The sequence below is a fragment of the Orcinus orca genome, chromosome 2 (genome assembly GCF_937001465.1).
Source record: "Orcinus orca chromosome 2, mOrcOrc1.1, whole genome shotgun sequence".
Lineage (NCBI taxonomy): Eukaryota > Metazoa > Chordata > Mammalia > Artiodactyla > Delphinidae > Orcinus > Orcinus orca.
In genome coordinates this window covers 193,657,648-193,664,232 of record NC_064560.1, presented here as the reverse complement: position 1 = coordinate 193,664,232, position 6,585 = coordinate 193,657,648, and positions in this window count along the sequence as shown.

The following is a 6,585-nucleotide window of genomic DNA, read 5'->3' as shown; positions in this document are numbered from 1 at the left end:
AGCTCATCGTCTAAAAGGGAGGAAGGACGCCTGAACAGATGGTTACCATGCAGAGTGACAAGGTGCATAAGATAAAGGTGCACCTTGTAGGGTGGGATGGGGTAGGGCGGATGTCAGAGAAGCTTCGTCTGAAAGATGAGTTGCTGCCAGAGGAAATCGACCGAGGAGCAGGCATGGTACGGAGGCAGCACATGCAAAGGCCCTGAAGGAAGCCAAGGGGATTTCTGGAATTACAAGTACACTTGGCCCTTTGTATCTGCAGGTTCCAAGATGATTGAATTCGTGGATCTAGAACCCATGGATATGGAGGGCCGACTGCACTAGGCCATTATATACAAGGGCCTTGAGCATGTGAGGATTTGGTATTCACAGTGAGCGTGGGGGCCTAGGACCAATTCCCCCTGTGGATATGGAAGGACCAGTGTAATTAAATCAGGATGGAGAACAGGGGTTGAGGGAGAGGAGTAGAAAGGTAAGTAGAAACCAGGTCATGCAGAACTTACAGAGCCATGAGTGCCAAGAGCTTAGGTATCCTTCAGAGGTGATTGAGGAGCTCCGTATTTGTGAGTGTGTGTGTGCGTGTGTGTGCATGTGTGCGTGGGTGTGTGCAAGGGGCAGGAGAATGACGTGGTTAGATCTGTGGTTAAGAATGGTAGTTCTGAGACCCCGAGGAGAAGGGCTTGGAGAGACCACCTGGAGCATTGGTCAGTGGCTGACAAGCAGGATGAGTTTTAAAGCTTAAATGTGGCTGCAAATTCTGTCAATCTTCCGACAGAGAGGTGGAGTTTGTTTCCCTTCCTCTTGAATCAGGACTGGCCTTAGTGACTTGCTCGGCCAATACTATGTGGGAGAAGGGACACCGTGAATTCTAAGTCTAGGTAATAAGAACCCCTGGAGTTTCCGCCTAGCCCTGGAATATTCACTCTGGAAGGGGGCCAGCTGTTCAATTCACCTAGGACCACCATGCTGTAAGGAAGCCCAAGCTAGCCACTTGGAGGTATGTACTTAGAGCAAGATGCCTAGCCAGGCAGCCCCAGCTGTTCTAGTCATCCCAGCCCAGTCATCAGACACGTGAGTGCAAATGCCCTCTTGGATAATACAGTCCTAGCAAACACAAGGTGGAGAAGCATCAGGGAACACAGCCAACAGCCAGGACCAAGCCCCCAGAGATGCAGACTTGGTGGAGCGGCTCAGCGACCTCTGATTGTTCAGGTCATCTGAGCTGAGGCCAACGCATCGTGCAGCAGAGATGTCTCACGTTCCTGCCCCCCTTCTTAAACTCACAAAATTGCGCATATAATGAAATGGCTGTTGTCTTATGCCACTAAATTTTGGGGTGGTTTAGTGCCCAGCAAGAGGTACACAGAACACTGGACAAGCTCAGAGCGTCAGATGGAGTAAAAAAAATAACCCGTGAAAAGATAGGAAGCAGTGTGCGCGCACACATGTGTACACACACACACACACTTTTCAGGCTCGTCTCCTGGTTCACAGTTCATTCTCACCCTGTCTCCTGCCCCAGCAGGTGTCACTTCATTTAGCCACAATTCTGAAGTCACAGGAACAGTGGCCCATTTGAGGACGAACACAGCATAAATATGAAGAACAGGTAGGTTTCGTTAATTAATGAGAACTTCATGCAACTCCAGGAGGCAAGCAATAACGCCATGTCAGTTGGTCTTTTGTTCCCACGGCAAGATCATCTCTGTGGCGAGTCTTTATGTTCCTGAGTTAAATCCAAGACCTCACGGCAAAGCCAGCAAAAACCTCCCTTTGAGGAAGGCATTCGGGGAAGTTCAAGCCATTCATCTCCTCCCAGGGCTCAGAGTCTGCCTGGTACAGCTAAAGGTGAAGCTTGGCCTCCCCTTCACTTTCTGACTGGATGTGCCGGGGCTGAGAGGCCTTGGGGAGGGGAGCCCATTCCCCAGACGGAGAAAGAGAGTCCTGGAGGCCTAGTGTGAACATCCTCACCAGGCCACTCCTGGAGAGGCCCGGGCCCTGCTCGGGGAGGGGAGACTGGCACTCAGATCCTGGTTCTGAATCTAAGAGTCTCTGCAACGTGTGGCTATCTGTCTCAGGGTGGGTGTGGGGTCATAGTGACCTTGCAAACTAGTCTGTTAGGTCTGGGAGAAGGAACCTTGAGACCAGCTTTCTAAACAGTTGCTATGGGTTGAATTGGGTCTCCCCAAAATTCATGTTTAAGTCCTAACTCCCCGTACCTGGAAAGATGGCCATATTTGGAAATGGGCTCATTGTAGACGGAATTTAAGTTAAGATGAGGTCCTACTGGAGCAGGGTGGGCCTCTGCTCCAGTGTGACTCGTGTCCTTATAAAAAGGGGAAATTTGGGGCTTCCCTGGTGGTGCAGTGGTTGAGAGTCCGCCTGCCGATGCAGGGGACACGGGTTCGTGCCCCGGTCCGGGAAGATCCCACATGCCAAGGAGCGGCTGGGCCCGTGAGCCATGGCCGCTGAGCCTGCGTGTCCGGAGCCTATGCTCCACAACGGGAGAGGCCACAACAGTGAGAGGCCCGTGTACGGCTAAAAAAAAAAAAAAAAAGGGGGAAATTTGGACACAAACATGCACATGGGGAGAACATCATGTGAAGAGTGGAGTTCTGTGACCACAGCCAAGGAACACCCAGCAGCCGGGAGAGAAGCTTGGAACCTATACTTCCCTAGAGGCTTCAGAGAGAGCACGGCCCTTCTGACACCTTGACTCCAGACTTCCGGCCTCCAGAACCGTGACAACAACTTTCTGTTGTAAACCACCCAGTTTGTGGTACTTTGCTACGGCAGCCGTAGGAAGGTAAGACAAGAGGTCATTTGTTTAACAAACATGCATCCATCAAGATCCTTCTATATCCTGGGCCTTATGAACAGAGGTGAGTAAGACACAGTCTTTCCTTGCACTCAAGAGCCTTCTTGAGAGAAAAACTCATTACAAAGCAATGTGCTAAGTTCAAAACAATGGCAGTGCAACAGTGCAGAGAAGAGGCTCCTAACCCAGTCCAGGGAATCAGGGAAGGCTTCTGAGAAGAAGTGACATCTAAGATTTGGGTGATCCCCGGGGCTGTGAGGGACCAGGTTCCCATTTGATAAGGGCCACGGTTGTGTCTCACCCGGAGGATTTGGGCACTTGACTCCTTCTCTCCACTTAAGATAAAACCCCAAACGGCTGGATGTGGCCAAGATAAGAATCCTTTTTCCACATGGGGGTTCTTGTTAGCATAAGAACAGCTAAAACCATTGGAGAAAGTCAGTGAGGGCTTCCTGTGTCTTCACAATTCTGTATGAATTCCATGGGGCAGGGAAGGTTTGTAATTTCATGGACTCCAAACCCAGCAGGGTCCAGATAAGAGCCTGGCACCTGGTAGGTTCCCTGAAAGTGCTCATTGAATGGAAAGGAGACGGGACTATACCCCAGCCCAGCCCATGCCTGGGGTCACACTGACAGCTCTGACCACCTGCTCCTTCACATCTGGCAGTGGACCTACTCATCAAGTCCACACTTCTGTGGCCAATGCCATGGGTAGGAGGTGAAAGGAAGGAAGTCGCATCATACAAAACGGCAGCCAATTGGGCATCTGATTGGATGTCTGACCCAAGGTGAGCTAATAAATTCCTCCCTCCAAGGGTTTTGAATTGAAAGATGGGGAAAAGAGATGATGAAAGAGAGACAGGTGGACACCAAGAGAGCCTGAGACAGAGAGTGAGACAGAAAGAGAAAGAGAGATGGAGAGAGAATTTAAATGGTCTCTGTCCTTGGTACTAGCCCCTGAGGCTGGCAAAGTTCACCTGTAAGAGACAGGAGATGGGGATTCCTTTTATCTCTACCTCCAATCCCATTGGCTCCTCTAAGGAAGACTATGAAGAATGCCTACCACCAGGTGCCTTGGTGGGTTATTTGATAATAACACAACGGAAACCAAGAGAAATCTTGGCAAACTTTAAAGAAAATACAGTTAATTGCCACTGACATTCTCCCTTTAGTTTCCCAAGCAGGCCCTGGGTTTAATCACATGCATTATTTTAATCAGCCTGCCAATCACATTTTGAAATCTTTCATTTTTAACATAATTACAGTAGAATACCCACAACCCATCAATAATATGGATAAGGCAAGATTGATATTGTGTTTCCAAATGGGGCCTGACAAAGCCATCACTGCTTTTGTTCAGAGGAAGAAAGGTAGGCTGGCTAGCATCTCCCTCTGCCGTCAGGACTGGGTTGAGTGTACCTGTCTAGCTCGTCACTCACAAGAGGCTAGAAAACCTCACTCATCGGAACTGTAATTGGGAATTTTCAGTTATTCAAGCCTCACACGTGTGATTCTCATTGAGTAACAAATTCAAACGAGTGCTCAAACCGGGGGCCTTTTTGCATCAGTACAGTCTGGTATTGTGAAATGGAGGCCTATTATGACTCTCTGTTTTATGTTAATTTGCCTCATTTTACTTATTAGTTCCTTGCTGTAGATCAGTTTATCCGCATCCACTACTCTCAACAGATAAAACACGAGCACTAGAAACTGTAAACTTTGAACCTGCGACTTTTCCAGGTAATTCACTCATATGACCACCTTCCCCCTCGCCCACCTTTTGGGTCTTGTCTTTTCAAGGTAGAGCCTTGCCTTTATTCCCAACAATGAGTGTTAGAAGCTCTGGACAAATTGGCAGACAAATTGTTAAAAGAAGGACTTTTTTTTTTTTTTTGCATACAGAGTTCTGTTCCTTCAGGAGAGGGAACCTGATCCACTTGGCTAAAGCACTGAAGATGGGAGAAAAGAAGGACATTCAGGTCTTAGGAGAGCGCATTCTCACTCAGACCTCTTTATTAGAAGCATCCTTCCTTAAGAACATACATTGGGTGTGTTTGACCAACCAAAGGGGGTGTGAAATAGCTTAAAAGCAAATCCTGGGGGTCTAGGACAGAGGTTCAGGGTGTCAGCAGTATGGCTCCCAAGCAAGAAGACCTCGAATATTTTCACACAGCACTGACCACCCACCCTGGGACTTGAACCCGTTTCAGCAAGGCCAGGGCGCCGGCAAACCTCCCCTCGGGCCCACACCCTGACCTCAGACTTCTAGCCTCTAGAACTGTGGAAGAATGCATGTCATTTAAGTCTCTCCATCTGTGGTGCTGTGTTACCACAGCAGTCCTAGGGAACCAGTACAATCTTTATGCGACGTGACCTCTCCCTTTCCTGCCTGGGCTCCAGCCACTTGGTTCTCCCAGCTGCGTCCACCTCAGGGGCTTAGCACTGGCTGTTCCTTCTGTCTGGGATGTTCTTCCTTCAGGTCTCAGTTTAAGTGTTATCTTAGTGATGAGGGCTTTCCTGACTACGCTTTTTAAAATATAGCAACACCTGCCCCCCACACTGCCCCCCCTCCTCTTCCCTTCTGCTTTGTTCTGCTTCCTGCTTTATTTTTCTCTAGGATAACGTTTACCACTCTGACACACTGTATCATTTGCTTATTTATCTGCTCCTTGCCTGTCTAGCCCCTCCTCCCATAAAATGTAATCTCCTTGAGGGCAAGGACTTTGCATCTTCTGTTTACGAGTCTAGCAGTCTTGGACCGTAGTAGCTACTCAAGTAATATTTGGCAAGTAAATGAATATATAAAATACTTACTGTAAAAGAAAGAAGAAACCCTGACAGAAAATAGACAAAGTATGTGAATTGTCAAAGGCAATTCACCAAAGAAATAGAAATGATCCATAAATATATGAAAGATACACATTACTATTATATAACTAATAAAAAGTAAAACAACAATGGAACATCATTTTTCACCTAAAAGCTTAAACACTTTTTTTTAAGATTAAACTTTTTGTGTGTATTTTGTGTCGATGAGGGAGCAAGAAGAGGCATTCTTGTCTCCTGTTAGCTGGAGCATCAGTGGTAAGACTAATAGAGGACCCCTGTGGACGTATCTACCAAAACTCTCACGTACGTAGCCTTTAACTAAGCAGTTCCACTTCTAGCACTCCATCCTAGAGAAATAGGTGCGCATGTGCACAGAAACATACTTCATAAGCATGTCCACAGTAGCACTGGAAACAGCCTGCCTGTCTGTCAACACTGGAGGGTAAACGACTGTAGCTCTGTACTATTGGAATAGTATGTAGAGGGTGAAAAGAATAAGATAAACTGGAGTTGCTCACAGAGCAGATTTTCAAGAAAGATGCAAAAACGGGGTCACAGAATCATACACGAATATGGTCCCATTTATGTTTTTAGAAATTTTAAATATTTTCACATGTATTGTATATGTTTATAAATAATTGTAAAAAGGGCCAGAGAGGTAAGTGGGAAATTGAACAGATGGTTATCTGGGGAGAGTAGTGGTAGTGAGAGGGCACGGATGGAGATTTAAAAATTGTACTTGCTAGTTTAGCAGCCCCGGACAAATACTTCACTTGCGTGTGATTGCACAGCTAATCCACGTGGGATCTGGGACAAAACTCCAGGTCCCTGGATTCTTAGTCCAAGGAGTTTTCCCTGTTCCACAATGCCTCCCCAGAATATCAACTTGAACAGCAGTGTTGATGAAAAAGCTAAGTGAGATGCCACACCCTTCCTGC